The sequence below is a fragment of the Crocodylus porosus genome, unplaced genomic scaffold, assembly GCF_001723895.1.
Source record: "Crocodylus porosus isolate Cpor-Errol unplaced genomic scaffold, CroPor_comp1, whole genome shotgun sequence".
Lineage (NCBI taxonomy): Eukaryota > Metazoa > Chordata > Crocodylia > Crocodylidae > Crocodylus > Crocodylus porosus.
This window is the reverse complement of record NW_017728934.1, coordinates 964,413-964,625: the sequence shown is the minus strand read 5'-3', so window position 1 is coordinate 964,625 and position 213 is coordinate 964,413.

Sequence of the window (213 nt, the reverse complement as noted above, 5' to 3'; positions counted from 1 at the left end):
ACATCATTAATGAAGATGTTGAACAATATGAGTCCAAGGACAGAGCTTTGGGGGCACCACGATGAGTGACTGCCATCAATTACAACCCTCTGGGTCCGACCACGGAGCCAATTTCCCAGCCAGCGGATCGTGGATATGTATATGTATGTAAATGTGTGTGTGTGTTTTTTATTTATTTAATCTGTATCCGAGGCCAAAACTAATTCCACACTG